The sequence below is a fragment of the Chiloscyllium punctatum genome, chromosome 12 (assembly GCF_047496795.1).
Source record: "Chiloscyllium punctatum isolate Juve2018m chromosome 12, sChiPun1.3, whole genome shotgun sequence".
Classification (NCBI taxonomy): Eukaryota; Metazoa; Chordata; class Chondrichthyes; order Orectolobiformes; family Hemiscylliidae; genus Chiloscyllium; species Chiloscyllium punctatum.
In genome coordinates this window covers 41284391-41300424 of record NC_092750.1, presented here as the reverse complement: position 1 = coordinate 41300424, position 16034 = coordinate 41284391, and the positions used below count along the sequence as shown (strand labels likewise).

The following is a 16034-nucleotide window of genomic DNA, read 5'->3' as shown; positions in this document are numbered from 1 at the left end:
CCAGTGATGTACCACAAGGGTCAGTGTTGGGTCCACTGCTGTTCGTCACTTTTATAAATGACCTGGATGAGGGCATAGAAGGGTAGGTTAGTAAATTTGCAGATGACACTACGGTCGGTGGAGTTGTGGATAGTGATGAAGGATGTAGTAGGTTACGGAGAGACATAGATAAGCCGCAGAGCTGGGCTGAGAGGTCGCAAATGGAGTTTAATGTGGACAAGTGTGAGGCGATTCACTTTGATCGGAGTAACCGGAATGCAAAGTACTGGGCTAATGGTAAGGTTCTTGGTAGTGTAGATGAGCAGAGTGATCTCGGTGTCCAGGTACACAGATCCTTAAAAGTTGCCACCCAGGTTGACAGGGTTGTTAAGAAGGCATACAGTATTTTAGCTTTTATTAACAGAGGGATTGAGTTCCGGAAGCATGAGGTTATGCTGCAACTGTACAAAACTCTAGTGCATCCGCACTCGGAGTATTGTGTACAGTTCTGGTCACCGCATTATAAGAAGGATGTGGAAGCTTTGGAAAGGGTGCAGAGGCGATTTACTAGGATGTTGCCTGGTATGGAGGGAAGGTCTTACAAGGAAAGGCTGAGAGACTTGATTGTTGTTTTCATTAGAGAGAAGAAGATTGAGAGGTGACTTAATAGAGACATATAAGATAATCAGAGGGTTAGATAGGGTGGACAGGGAGAGCCTTTTTCCAAGAATGGTGACAGTGAGCACGAGGGGACGTAGCTTTAAATTGAGGGGCGATAAATATAGGACAGATGTCAGAGGTAGTTTCTTTACTCAGAGAGTAGCAAGGGTATGGAATGCTTTTCCTGCAACAGTAGTAGATTTGCCAACTTTAAGTACATTTAAGTCGTCATTGGACAAGCATATGGACATACATGGAATAGTGTAGGTTAGATGGGCTTCAGGTTTGTATGATAGGTCAGCGCAACATCGAGGGCCGAAGGGCCTGTACTGCGCTGTAATGTTCTATGTTGAGTCTGATGTGACTCTTGTGCAGAATTTGTTCTGTTTCTATTTTCTACTCAGGTGGTGTTTTGGGGACCTACTTTTCAATCTCATCATGGCAAATGGTGAAACTTGAATTCAACAAAAGTTAAAAATGGGATCCTGTGGCACAGTGGTAGTGTCCATATCTCTGGGCTTGGAGGCCCCATTATGCTCTCGGTGTGCCATAAGTTGATTACAAGTGGGAAAACAATTGCACATATTCTGAGGTACCTCTTGTTGGACTTAGAAATTCTCTCACTTTGCTGTTGAAAATTCAGTGCAATTAAATGATGGTATGACATTTTTGAGAAGGCACAATGAAGTGTGACAATAGACATTTGGAAAATTGTCTACAACTTGCACGAGAATAAAATGAGTAGCTATGAACCTGCAAGTATTAGTTCGTATTATCAGCATAAATCACCACACTAAAAGCTCTTGCCAAATGGTGGTTGGGCTGTATGGCTGCATAGATTTGGAATGAAATGGCAATACTCAGAGTCACTCAGTGGTGCTTTTGTCTGGTTCGTTAGTTTCTTTTTACTGTCCATTTCAAATTTAGATTCGATTTAATGTAACAAAATGTATCTTTAATTAGATATACTTTAATGAGAAACTAATACCTGGGATTTTCAAAGGGTTGTTGGTTCATTTCTCACATGATATTCGAGATATATGTGTGCTACTTAAAACATCTCCTCAAACTGAATCTTGGCTCTCCCTCACAACATCTGCATAACAATTGCAAAGGCACTGCATGTGCACTGTACACTGCAGAAATAGTCACTAACTCTTCCACTATCTTTCTCTGGCACAAAATGTGCACAACATAAAAAAGGAGAGATATTAAGACCAAGAGATGACCAGCCATCATCATCCATCTTTTTGAGCTGAAATTCAGAGACTGTTCCAAAACAGAAAGGATAGGAGTTTCTGAGGCCAGGGTTATCTGAATAGTTTGTCTGCAATCCTCTGCATGACTAAGAAGAAACAAAAGTCAGGCCATTGAATCTAACAGTAGCGTGATGCTAAATATCTGCTTCTGTTTAAATTCTTTGTCCATGCCAAATTTTGTCTCCTTTTTCTATTCACTCCTCAGTACATATGAGCTGTGGAAGCAGACAACCGAGGGAAGGAAAATTGTTCCGAGGATGCACCCATCATGGTATTCATTATACTTGAGCAGCAACACAGGGATTAGTATCCTAACTGGGTTAGAGTGTAAGTTAGAGGGGTCTTCACAAGCCACAATTCCCAGATGTAAGTGAGGACTTCAGGGGCCTCATCAAGAGAAAACAAAACTGCTTTATTTGCACAAGCCGAGATACCAGATCAGTTAGAAGAGGAATTTCAGAACTGTGGTTGAAACTACAAGCATCTCGAGGATCCCCAGGTGAACTTCAGCCTATCCATGCAGCATGTAGTCATGGTACACAACCATCTCCTGATGAATTTGCAACATTCATTCCTTCATGAGAATTGGAGGGAGACAACCTATTGTATTGTCCCTGCCTGTGTCATTCTGTACTTGTGTGCATGATTGGTATCCTTCTATGCAGAAAAACACTACACTTCTCCTCAGTAGTTGCTTTGACAATGTGAATGACCCCTGATAATCATATTGAAAACAATATGATTTGTAATTTATTGTGATTTTACCCTCCTTCTTTACACTGTTCTTCACCCTCTGCATTCCTTTGATTTCTTCCTCCTCAGCCAATATCTGATGCGAAGGACTTGGAGAAAAGACCAAGCTGTACTGTACATTGATTTTTCAGAGTGACATCCCTGGTGATTGTGAAAACTGTTGTAGAATTGTCAAATTTTCACCTCATCTACTTCCTGGCTAAACACTGGTTCTCTCATTGAACAAGGTGCTGTGAAAGCAGTAAAGGCTTTTTCTAATGCAGTAAGTTAATTCAAAAAAATGCTTGCAGTAAATTAACTTATATTGAGCAAGTCTGGAAGTTTAGAGGACGCTGAAAAATTTGGATACTACTGTTTAACATAATAACTCTTCCTCAATCAAACCTAAACCACAGAGCTTCAAAGCTATGTATCGAGATTTGAAAAATGGAGAAAAAAACTGACTTTGATGCAAAAAGTTTAATATGCAGCAGGGTAGTGTAAATTGAAACACCAAGGAATAACTGAAATGATCGAGACATAAATAAGCAACAAATTAGCTATTTGTCAATATATACAAGATTTCTACCCATAATGTGTTTCTTAGAATGTGGTTATCTATCAAAATTTAAGCCAAGTTGATAAGTTGTAGCTGTATTAACAATTAAAAATGAATGCTGTGTTAAGTTTGGAAACATTGGATTTATATTTCACAGGCAAGGAATCACAACTGTTACCTCACTATAGTTTACAGCACAAGACAAAACCAGGCATTTTACATTCCCAAACAATTGGGACTCTACATGTTTAGCATTGTAACTGATGAGTGCATTGACTACTGCAGCTTGGTGATTCTGTTTGGTGAGTCAATAGATTGCAGCCCTGAAGGGACTTTTTTGTGCAGTTGTAATGTCTCTACCTCTGAGTAAGGAGGCCTCTGTTCAAGTCCTACCTGCTCTATAGGTTTTTGATTAGATTAGATTAATTACAGTGTGGAAACAAGCCCTTCAGCCCAACAAGTCCACACTGACCCGCAGAAGCGCAACCCACCCAGACCCATTCCCCTACATTTACCCCTTCAACTGTTGTTTATTAAATTGCTGAACAGTTGATTTAGGAAAATTTCAAATACACCAAGCTTATCTGATTTCAGTGATTTCATATAATTGATTAGGCCTCAATTCCACAATGAGGAAAGGTGATACTCATGGGTGGATATCCTAGACTGCCCCAATTCACAATAGCATTTGTCGAGACTGGTGAGCCAATCATTTAACTTTTTGGACAATGGTGAGCTACCGATTGTTGCAAATGAAAAAGGGAAAATCAACTTTCAAGCGAATGTGGATTTTTTCCTTATAATTAAATAAAGTACACATATTTTACATGTAGTTTCTAGGAAGTTATTTGAAATATGCAATTAGCACAAGCTTACTATATATTTGCGCATCATATTTCTTGTCATTTTTGTTAATATTGTGTGTAAGGATTGAATAAGACACCAAATGGTTATTTTATTTGCCACCAAAAATTCTAATTTAAAATCCAAGCCTCATATTTGAATTTCTCATGGGCAAGTTCCAAACCTGTCATTAACCCCCTCTTGCCCTCCAAATGCCACATAATTCTATATTTCTCTGTATCTTGTGTCATCTTTTCTTTGCCCTACTTTTGGAATCTGTGCTTCTGGCTTCCTACAACTACAAGCTTTGGAATGCCCTCTCATTCTATATCCCTTTCCTTCTTTGAAGCCCTTCTTAAAACTAGCTTCTTTGGATCAAGATTTTGGTCAATCCTTCGAATGTGCCTCTATAAAGTGCTTTGAAATACTGGACAAGCTATGTGCAAATTATTAAAAATAACCATATATTGTTACACTGTGACTAATCTTATAACTGAAAAGCTATACTTGGGTATCTTTTTAACTAAGATGGAGCTGTAAGTGGTGGCTTATAAATTTGCCACTGTACTCAAAAGGATATGGAAGATATAGACTGTAGGGAAATAGTTGGTGACATCTTGCAAAATGTCCAGATTACAGAGGAGGAAGTGCTGGATGTCTTGAAAGGGGTAAAGGTGGATAAATCTCCAGGACCTGATCAGGTCTACCCCAGAACTTTGTGGGAAGCTAGAGAAGTGATTGCTGGACCTCTTGCTGAGATATTTGTATCATCGATAGTCACAGGTGAGGTGCCGGAAGACTAGAGGTTGGCTAACGTGGTGCCACTGTTTAAGAAGTGTGGTTAGCACAAGCCACAGAACTATAGACCAGTGAGCCTGACGTGGGTGGTGGGCAAGTTGTTGGAGGGAATTTTGAGGGAAAGGATGTACATGTACTTGGAAAGGCAAGGACTGATTCGGGATAGTCAACATGGCTTTGTGCATGGGAAATCATGTCTCACAAACTTGATTGGGTTTTTTGAGGAAGTAACAAAGAGGATTGATGAGGGCAGAGCAGTAGATGTGATCGATATGGACTTCAGTAAGGCATTCGACAAGGTTCCCCATGGGAGACTGATTAGCAAGGTTAGATCTCATGGAATACAGGGAGAACTAGCCATTTGGATACAGAACTGGCTCAAAGGTAGAAGACAGAGGGTGGTGGTGGACAGTTGTTTATCAAACTGGAGGCCTCTGATCAGTGAGTGCCACAAGGATCGGTGCTGGGTCCTCTACTTTTTGTCATTTACATAAATGATTTGGATGCGAGCATAAGAGGTATAGTTAGTAAGTTTGCAGATGACATCAAAATTGGAGGTATAGTGGACAGCAAAGAGGGTTACCTCATATTACAACAGGATCTTGTCCAGATGGGCCAATGGGCTGAGAAGTGGCAGATGGTGTTTAATTTAGATAAATGCAAGGTGCTGCATTTTGGGAAAGCAAATCTTAGCGGGACTTATACACTTAATGGTAAGGTCCTAGGGAGTGTTGCTGACCAAAGAGACCTTGGAGTGCAGGTTCATTGCTCCTTGAAAGTGGAGTCACAGGTAGATAGAAAATAGTGAAGAAGGCGGTTGGTATGCTTTCCTTTATTGGTCAGAGTATTGAGTACAGAACATTGGTTAGGCCACTGTTGGAATATTGCATGCAATTCTGGTCTCCTTCCTATCGGAAAGATGTTGTGAAACTTGAAAGGGTTCAGAAAAGATTTACAAGGATGTTGCCAGGGTTGGAGGACTTAAGCTATAGGGAGTGGCTGAACAGGCTGGGGCTGTTTTCCCTGAAGCATCGGAGGCTGAGGGGTGACCGTATAAAGGTTTACAAAATTATGAGGGGCATGGATAGGGTAAATAGGCAAAGTCTTTTCCCTGGAGTCGGGGAGTCCAGAACTAGAGGGCATAGGTTTAGGGTGAGAGGGAAAGATATAAAAGAGACCTAAGGGGCAACCTTTTCACGCAGAGGGTGGTACGTGTATGGAATGAACTGCCCGAGGCAGTGGTGGAGGCTGGTACATTTGCAACACTTAAGAGGCATTCGTATGGTTATATGAATAGGAAGGGTTTGGAGGGGTATGGGCCGGGTGCTGGCAGGTGGGACTAGATTGGGTTGGGATATCTGGTCGGCATGGACGGGCTGTACATCTCTATGACTCTATGACTCTATTTGAGTACATGTGACAATAAAGCTATTTCAATTCAATCAATTCAATTCATTTAAACAGAACATTTTAAATTTAAAAGATACTTATGTCTAACTATTCTGGATGAATTAAAAATCAAGTTTAAGAACAATTGAAGTGTATTCTTATCTCCAAGGGCATATCTTGGAACTGGTTTTTCAATTTTCTTTCCCTACCAGAATGTGGAAAGGGTGATTTAAAGTTGGGAGATGGGGGTTAGGGGTAAGATTTGGAAAGTTAAAGAGACTGGATAAGGCAATAGTTCAGGGTAGCAATGCAAATAATAACAACCAGTGTGTGACAGGAATGGACAGAGCATACAAACGTAGGACTGCACTAGTTGTCAAAAGACAGATTTAAAGACTCTGAATGCATTTAGCATTCATAATAAGATGCATAAATTATCAGCAAAAGTAGAAATAAGTAATTATGATAAGATAGCCATTATAGAGATATTGCTTTAATATAACAACAGATAGAACCTGAATATTTAAGAATAATTGACATTCTGGAAGGACAAGAAGGAAAGAAGGTGGAATAGTTCTGTTAACACAAGATTGGTAGAAAGTGTGGAGAAATATTTTTGTTTTGGCAGATCAAATTGTAGTATCAATTTAAGTAGGTGATAATAGATAACAAATGAAAGAAGTCACTAGTGGGCGCAATTTATAGGACCCTCAACAGTCGTTACATTAGACAGTACCAATGAGTGGATAGGTAGGATTATAAGCTACACTTAGTTACATATTAAGTCAATGAGAGAACTGTATTTAAGATCTGAACACAGACACACACACACGGTTTTAAATTCAGATTGTGGGCCTGTGCTTATGATGAGTTGTTTGAACTGTATTATGCTTCCACGTTATGAAGCACCAGCGTGCTTCCCTCTTTTTATATTTTGGGCATCCACGCACCAATTCTAATTTACTATAAATTAGTAAACTGTCGGGTAGAGTATAAACTGCAATGTAATAGGAGTTTGTCAGAATCAATTTTAATCACCTTCATAGATTGGGCAAATCAAAATTAGCTAGAAAATAAATTCATAGAGCATATTGGGAACAGTCTTTTTTAGAACAAAACATTCTGGAAGCAACCAGCAAGCATAGAATCCCTACAGTGTAGAAGCAGACCATGTGGCCCATTTGAATCCACACCAAACCCTCCAAAGAGTATCCCACCTGCCCTACCCTATTTATGGGTAATTTAGCATAGCCATTCCACCTAACCTGCACATTTTGAAAGAGACAGGATTGATTAATGAGTTCCAAATAAAGGATATTCTACGTAAGAGTGATCATAATCTGATTGAATTTCAGAACCAGTTTGAGTGAAAGAAACTTGAATTAGAAATTAGTGCCTTAAACTTAAACTAAGACAATTATACAAATCAGATCCAGCTAAAGTGGGCTAAGTGAATAGCTTTAAACATGACAGAGAAGTAGTTAAGGAGACATTTAATAATTTTCCTAAAATATACATTCAGTTGAGAAAGACAGGCACTCCAAGAAAGATGCACCACCTGTGGCCAACTAAAAAAGTTAAGGATATCAAATTATTTAGAAAAGTGTATGATGCCGCAAAGATTGGTGCTAAGCCAGAACATTGAAAAGATCTTTTTAAAAAATCAGTAAAATATTAAAAACTAGCAGACAGTTGGAGCTTCTATGAGTACATAAATAGGAAAAGAGTAGCAAAGGTGAATGTTTCTACCTTAAGAAAGTGAGAATCTGGAATTGAGAATGGGAAATAAGGAAATTGGAAGAAACTTGAAAACATATTTTGTATCTCTTCACAGGAGGAATATATTTGCATTTGAAGAAGTTCAGAGAAGGTTCACTTGATATTTCCTGGGTCTCAGGTGGAAAGTTAGGTCTTTACTCTGAAGAGGCTTAACAGGCCAGATGCTGGGAGGAGTTTCCTCTCATAGGGTGATCTAGAGCTAGGAGACACAATTTATAAATAAGTTGTCTCCAATTTAAGATGATGAGGATTGTTTTTCTCTCACAGAAGGTCATTAGTCTTTGGAATTAACTCCTTAGAACAGTAAAGGCTGGATCATTTAGGATACTTAAAGTTAGGCTGAGTTTTGATCAACAATGGAGTCAAAGGTTATGGGAGACAGAGAAGCGGAAATATGGCTACAATCAGAGCATCCATGATGCTAATAAATGGCAGGAATGTTCGAGTGGGCTGAATGCCTAATTTCTGCTCCTTATTTGATCTTATTGTGGTCTTCAGAGTTCTAGACTAAAAAGATTGAATAACTTTTTTTTTGCAGAAGAATGTAATCAATAATTGGAAAAACAAGCTAATTTTTTTAAAAAATGTGCTCAGTGACAAATGTCGATTGTTCTAGGGAGCTGCTGTTGCCCACGACCAGTGGGTTTATCAGTAAGGCTGCAAGCTGCTGTTATTTAAATATTCGAGTCAATAAAGGGAATTGTGCTTAAGATGTGAACACACACAGGGTTGTAAGGTCAGATTGTAGACTGCTTGATGTGCTTATGTTGAGTTCTGAGTAGTGTGTTACACTTCAACCTTATGATACACCAGCTTGCTTCTATCTTATAATATTTTGCTCTTCAATTTTCCGATTCTAATTTATTAGGAATTTGTAAGCTTGATATCATTGCTACTTGGTGTACTTACAAAAGGAAACAAAAGCAATTACTCATCATAGAAGTACCATGTATGCATAGCATATTTAATGAATTCCTCATGTTATGTGAGCCTTACTGTGTGGGCTGGCTGCCCTGTGTAGTTTGTTTGAGTCATGTTTGCACAAATTAATGGCTACAGATTTAGGTAATTATCAGCTTTTTTTCTGATTCATAAGCTTTTTTTCCCCCTGAACTCCTAAAATCTTTTTCCCTGTAAAGATAAGGTTAAGTTGAATATCATTCAAATACTTGTTCATGAGAGTCAGATGTATTGCATTGATGATTTTATTACTAAATCAGACAAAAAGATTGATTTATTTGCAGCATTAGAGAATGAATGGTGAAATGATGTCATTGAGTACAGTGCAGCTGCATATAAAACAAAGTGCAGATTTTCCTCCCCCTCGCATATTCTCAGACAGGGCCTGATACCCAAAGTTGCCTTCAAATGATATGCCCAAGATTTCCAGTCCCAAGACATATGCATTGCTCAGAAACCCAAACCACCCCACCCTCACCGCCATCCCCATCCTCGACATTTCTCCAACGGCTTCTCCCCACAGATGCTGCCAGATCTGCTGAGTATATCCAGCACTTTCCAATTTTACATAGAAATTGCAGGCCTGGATGCTGCTCTGGATCTAGGCCCTCAGCCCCCTATACAATCCTAGCCCACCCCTGATGCCCCCAGACTTGAACACAGCAGAATTGAATACAATGAGCCACTAGAATCCTGATTAGTCGGTCCTGATTTACTTCCATTTGTCCCAGGTCCTACATTCCACCAGAAGATTAACTCAAGTCAGGTCCCATGTAATTGTTAATAGATTATATTAGATTAGATTCCCTACAGTGTGAAAACAGGCCCTTCGGCCCAACCAGTCCACACCGACCCTCTGAAGAGTAACCCACCCTGACCCATTTCCCTCTGACTAATGCACCCAATGCTATGGGCAATTTAGCATGGCCAATTCACCTGACCTGCACATCTTTGGACTGTGGGAGGAAACTGGAACACCCGGAGGAAACCCACGCAGACACAGGGAGAATGTACAAACTCCACACAGACAGTTATCCAGGTTCAATTCCAGCCTCGGGTGACTGTCTGTGTGGAGTTTGCACATTCTCCCCGTGTCTGCGTGGGTTTCCTCCGGGTGCTCCGGTTTCCTCCCAAAGTCCGAAGATGGGCAGGTCAGGTGAATTGCCCATGCTAAATTGCCCATAGCGTTGGGTGCATTAGTCAGAGGGAAATGGGTCTGGGTGGGTTACTCTTCAGAGGGTCGGTGTGGACTGATTGGGCCAAAGGGCCTGTTTCCACACTGTAGGAATCTAATCTAATGTATTAACAATTAGATGGGACCTGACTTGAGTTAATCTTCTGGTGGGATGTAGGACCTGGGACAAATGGAAATAAATCAGGACTGACTAATCAGGATTCTAGTGGGTTCATTGTGTTCAATTCTGCTGTGCTCAGGTCTAGGGGCATCAGGCGTGGGCTAGGATTGGATAGGGGACTGAGTGCCTAGATCCAGAGCAGCGTTCAGGCCTGCGATTTCTATGATAAAATTGGAAATAAACTCAGTTAACATTTTGAATCCGTAGTGACATTTCTTCAGGTCCTTTAATTTTGGCCCTGGGGTTGGAATGGCTGTGTGGGGAGAAATGAGGCTGCTGCCTTTTGTTACATCTGATCAATGCAGCTGGTCTGAAGAAACACCAGGTCATGGACAGCCAAGCTGACAGGTTTTCTAGGGAACATTGTAGATTTGATCGAACAAGTTGCCCACAAGTGACTAGCACATTAGCAATCCTGGCTGCAAATGTTTCATCTGTTTCCAAGAGGAGTTCACTGTTCACATCTGTAAAATTCAAACAGTTGCCTTTTGAGATATTTGATGAATAGTTATGTAAAATGAGTAAATATTCATTTCAGTGTTAGGACTGAAGTAAAAATGAGCATATCTGTTTGAAGCACAAAATTCAGTTATTGGTGCTTCTTCAGTAAGCGTTCAGCACAAACAAGCGTGAATAGTGATGCTCTGTGAGGAGTGAGTGGGGATGTTTTGAACCATCTTCAGTGCTTCATGAATGCCAATTGACCAAAGTAATATGCATTTTTGAGCGGAAAACATTAAATTTTAGAATTTGAAAAGTCTGGATATGGACCTTCTATTTGATTTTGTTATTTTCTTCGGTATAAATTGACATAATTGGCAAAAGATCAGGGAATGTTAGGCACGTTTTTATTCAGTAGGGTTTTTGTTTTGATGATATTTTGCACTAGTTTTAAATGTGCCATGCTGAGTGAAAGCTGTCTCTACAGGTTTGCTTCTCTGACACATGTTCAGATGCCACCCAGCAAGTGATGCAGTGTGATTATGAGATCAACTAACTCCAACATGGATTTATGCATGTTGTTTGGCCCCACTGCCTTGGCCAGTTTTGTTGGCAAGGCCTTCATCCAGCCTGATTGACACTAATTTAAAAAAATACTTCTTGTCATAAATACATTTAAATCCAACTTCACGAATATCACTCGAATATATGTAGGAATACTTCTCAAAGTCAAAATTGAAATGTCCAGCTTAGTTGCTTTGATTTAAATTAGATATTGCATTCTGCAATAGTTAAATAATCTTAAGCAGAAATTTAGGAAGGTTAGCATTTCTCTAAACTGGTGCAATTTACTCTGTAATAACTAATTTCACCCAAAGTAGGAATTCTAGCTCATAACATTGAATTTAATTCCTCTCTGAGCTTGATCACCCAGAGAGAGACAGCACTCTATGCTAAGTCTGAATGCCACAGACGTGAAACAGGCTGGAGCCAAGTGTATGCTCCATTTTCTTTCCTTCCTCTGCATTAGCTGAGTCATACTGATTCCCCTACATGTTCATAAAGAGAAAAGTAAGCCCTTTGAATTGGTAATGGCTTAATGTCTGGCACTGAAGCCTGAGGCAAATACAACACAGCTGTTTCAAGATTACATTCTTATCTTTGGAGAAAACAGTTCCCGGCTTTTTAATATGTCGGGAAATAACTGCAAACAGCCCATCCATGTAGAAAACAGAACTTGAAATGAAAAATATAAGAGTACATATTGTTGCATTATGAATTCATGTTTAAAATAAAATATTGCAATAGATTTAACTAAATTCTATATCAAATCTTACTTCTCAAGCAATGAGTCATGATCAAATGTCATGAAATGTCCCATAAAATTCTTGTTTAACATTTTCTGTCTACTTATTTACTGTTAATGTAAGGGTAGCCAGTGTCGGGTTAGTCATAGCAGGCTGAATTGCACAGCATACAAAAGAGGATGCAACGGTGACCATTAAGAGTCATGGAAAACTAACTTCAATTAGCCTCCAAAAACAGACATAGCAATGCATGATTATCCCATGCTTGGTGTGTATAATACAGGCAGCCAGCCAACGTTGTGCTACCTGATTTTTGTTCTTCGTGTCCATTTAACACCAACCACTGTTGATTGACTGGACTCATCAGCAAGCTAGTAAGTGGCTAGCTGCACTTAAAGGAGAAAGTGAGGACTGCAGATACTGGAGATCAGAGTCGATAGTGTAGTGCTGGAAAAGCACAGTGGGTCAGGCAGCATCCGAGGAGCAGGAGAATCGATTTCAGGCAAGAGTCCTTTTCCTGATGAAGGCCATATACCCGAAATGTCAATTCTCCTGCTCCAAGCTGCACTTAAAGTTAGTCTGCATCCCTAAAAGGGGCTGATTTTGGTTGATGTTGTGGTTGAAGAGAATCTGACCTGGGAAAAGTGTGAGGAAATGGCACAATAAGGGAAAGCAGACTTCAAAATTTTCAGACACTGCATTGGAGGTCTTGCTGGAAAGGAGGAGAGATATCTATATCCGCAAGTGGAAAGGAAATGCAAGCACCCTGACCTGCCAGTGGAGAATGCTAGGAAGAAGGTAATGTGGGATACAGCACTGCCACCTGATTTATCACACTTAGTTACCAGGTCCAATACCTACAGTGAGCATATCATAGAGGAATGATTAGAGGAGGGTTTTACACATGGTGAGATGCTTCTATTCTTGCCTCTGTCCTGTTTGCAACCTGTTTATTCCCAAAAGTGTCAGCTCATTTGAGTTTTCTGCTGCAGGGTATTGATATGAAGAGTTTGAATGAATGCTGATGGTTTGTACTACAAAATGATTAGTGCAATGGAAATCTTATCATAAAACAATTTCAGAAGGCTTTTGATAAGATCCAATGTTAGAGATTAGTATGCAAGACTAAAGCGCATGGGATTAACGTAGCATACCAACATGGATAGAGAACTGGTTGGAAGATCGGAAACAAAGATGAGGAATAAATGGATCTTTCTTCTGAGTGGCAGCCTATGACTAGTGGTGTACCGCAAGGATTGTGCTTGGTGCGCAAAATATATATTCGTAATTATGATGAGGAAACCACGTGTCATATCTCCAAATTTGCAGATGACCCAAAACTGGGTGGGAGGGTGAACTGTAAGGAGGATGCAGAGAAAATTGAGTGTGATTTGGAGAAGTTAGGTCAGTAGATATACACATAGCATTTTGCAGTGTGTGTGGATAAATGTAGGTTATCCATTTTGGTAGTAAAAGCTGGAAGGCAGATTATTTATCTGAATGGTAATGGATTGGGAAAGGGAGAGGGTGCAATGAGACCTGGGTGTCCTTGTACACCAGTTGCTGAGAAAAGTATGCGGGAGCAGTAGGCAGTATAGAAAGCAAATGGTATGTTAGTCTTCAGAGTGAGATGATTTGAGTACTGGAACAGGGATGTTTTGCCTCAATTGTATAGAGCCTTGATGAGACCATACCTGGAGCATTGTCTGCAGTTTTTGTGGCTTTATTTGTGTAAGTGCAAAGAATACTTTTTGGACTGATTCTTGGGATCGCAAGACTGCTACGTCAGGAGAGACTGGATCTGTTCAGACTATATTCACCAGGTCAAAAGAATGTGGGGGAATCTCATTGAAAACTCTAAAATTCTAATGGGATTAGGCAGGGTTGATGCTGGAAGGATGTTCTCAATGACTGGGGAGTCCAGAACCAAGGGTCATAAGGACCATAAATGGTCGACCCTTTATGACAGTGATGAGAAGTCTCTTCATCCAGAAAGTGATGAGTCTGTGAAATTCTTTGCCATAGAAAGAAGTTGAGGCTAAAACATTGAATGTTTTCAAGAAGGAAGTAGATATGTTTCTTGGGGCTAAAGGGATCCAAAAATGTGGGGAGAAAGTGGAAACAGGGTCCTGAGTTGGATGATCAGCTATGATCATAGTGAATGGCAAATAGTCTCATAGGGCTGAATGGCCTACTCTTGCTCTTTATTCTATGTTTCCATGTTACAATACCAAGAGGTATGGAGGAGATCATTCCAATTCAACTTTGGGCTTTTTAGCATTTGGAGCACATTGTTCTCAGCATTAAAGCGGTGGCCACCTCCAACTTAGATGTAGATCTAACCTTCATGCAGTTTCTGATAGCTGATGTCTCAGCTCCCATTGCAACACAAGCAGCAACCACCCTGTATCTTCAGTGGAGAATGAGACTTTGTCCTAGAAGGTCAAACTGCTGCTATTTGACTATGGGTTACACTGTGCAAAAGGAATGCAGGGTCTCACAGCAATTAGCAGGTAGTCCTCTAATAGATTAATAGGATTTCCCATGGCATCATCTTTGGGGAGTGACGTGGTTCCATGGAGAGCGCGTTCATCCTTTTACCCTGTCAATGTGCCTGTTGATGCATATTAACCAGTTGGTCTAGATATCACCCGTGGCTCTATGGTGGAAAAAAAAAGCATGATTTTGCTTTTAACCTTTAGTTGGGAAAAGCTATTTTGTTATGACATTTAATTTTTGCACTGTGGCCAACCAGACGCTATGATGTTTAATTACAGAGGGAAGGTACGTGGAGAATTGATGACGAATGTGGAATTAGAACTGCAATTGCTGATATTAATCTTGGATGAGTTCTTTGCTGGCAACCTTGAGCAGAAGGAGGCTTTCTAGATTTTCCTCAGATTCCTTCACTTGCTCACCAGCCACTTAGCTAGAGGCCAGAGCTGCCCCATCCTGATGTTGAGGTTGCATAGCCTGCAACAGACCAATTCAAACTTGATCCTCACTCTGCAGGGCTCCTCCCCCAGAACTGTACATCCATTGGAGTTGTTCTTTCAGCACGCCAATAACTGGTGCTGTCAGATGGTGTGTGTCAGAATTACTCTCATTGTACGCTTGCTGAATGTATTTGCCAGAAAGTTACACACTGGAGTGTTCTTCCTGTTGCTGAATGCTTGCCGAGCTGTGCCAGGTTCATGGAAGCTGTTGGCTGATATGCTGAACTCAAATGATCTCACTGCATTTAGAACAGCATTGCATGCTGCTTGGTGTTACGGTCTACTTGTTCTGCATACTTCTGGTGGATGTTCATTCCATGCACATTAATGTCTCTATCAATATGTCATTTAATATATTTCACCCCACAGTTGTGCACATTCAATATGAATGCCATTTTTCCACAAAAATCACTTAGAGTCATAGAGGTTAAAAATCGCACAACACCAGGTTATAGTCCAACAGGTTTAATTGGAAGCATACTAGCTTTCGGAGCGACGCTCCTTCCTCAGGATAGTGGAGGGCTCGATCGTAACACAGAATTTATAGCAAAAATTTGCAGTGTGATGTAACTGAAATTGCACATTGAAAAATTGATTGTCTGTTAAGCCTTTCATCTGTTAGAATACAGTGATCGTTTCACTTCTTTCATGTGTAAATCACAAAACCCTTTTTTTTTAAAGTTGCATTCTCTGGTTAGCTGTTAACAATGGTGATCCGAATCAGTCATAGAGGTGTACAGCACAAACAGATCCTTCAGTCCAACTTGTCCATGCCGATCAGATATCCCAATCTACTCTAGTCCCACTTGCCAGAACCTGGCCCATATCCCTCCAAACCCCTTCCTATTCACATACTCATCCAGATGCCTCTTAAATGTTGGAATTATACCAGTCTCCACCACTTCCTCTGGCAGCTCACTTCATAAATGCACCACCCTCTGCATGAAAATGCTGCCCCTTAGGTCCCTTTTATATCT

At 40.3% G+C, this 16034-nt stretch overlaps 1 protein-coding gene across 15 annotated transcripts in view; it reads left to right on the top strand.

The window, feature by feature from the left end:
- Positions 1–16034, top strand: part of cadpsa (Ca2+-dependent activator protein for secretion a) — a 573081-nt gene that overhangs the window by 203379 nt on the left and 353668 nt on the right. The gene's annotated exons all lie outside the window — the stretch shown is intronic.